Raw genomic sequence first — 289 nt, 5'->3', positions numbered from 1 at the left:
TTATGTATATTTTTCTTTTCTACAATGTAACTTTTGTGTCAACTACCCTGTGACGTGTGCTGCTGACCTCTTGACCAGGTCACCCTTGGAAAAGAGATCTTGATCTCAATGGGCTCTATCTGGTTAAATAAAGGTAATTGTGATTATTGATATACCCTGGTTTTACCCTGATTTTACCCTGGTTTTATTCTTATTTTGCCCAGATTTTACTCTGGTTTTGCCCTGGTTTTATCCAGACTCTACCCAGGTTTAGCTTGGTTTTACACAGGTTTAGCTTAGTTTTATACAG

This window comes from Austrofundulus limnaeus, unplaced genomic scaffold (genome assembly GCF_001266775.1).
Source record: "Austrofundulus limnaeus strain Quisiro unplaced genomic scaffold, Austrofundulus_limnaeus-1.0 Scaffold173, whole genome shotgun sequence".
NCBI classification, from domain to species: Eukaryota; Metazoa; Chordata; class Actinopteri; order Cyprinodontiformes; family Rivulidae; genus Austrofundulus; species Austrofundulus limnaeus.
The sequence above is the reverse complement of the archived record's forward strand: the minus strand, read 5'-3'. Positions refer to the sequence as shown.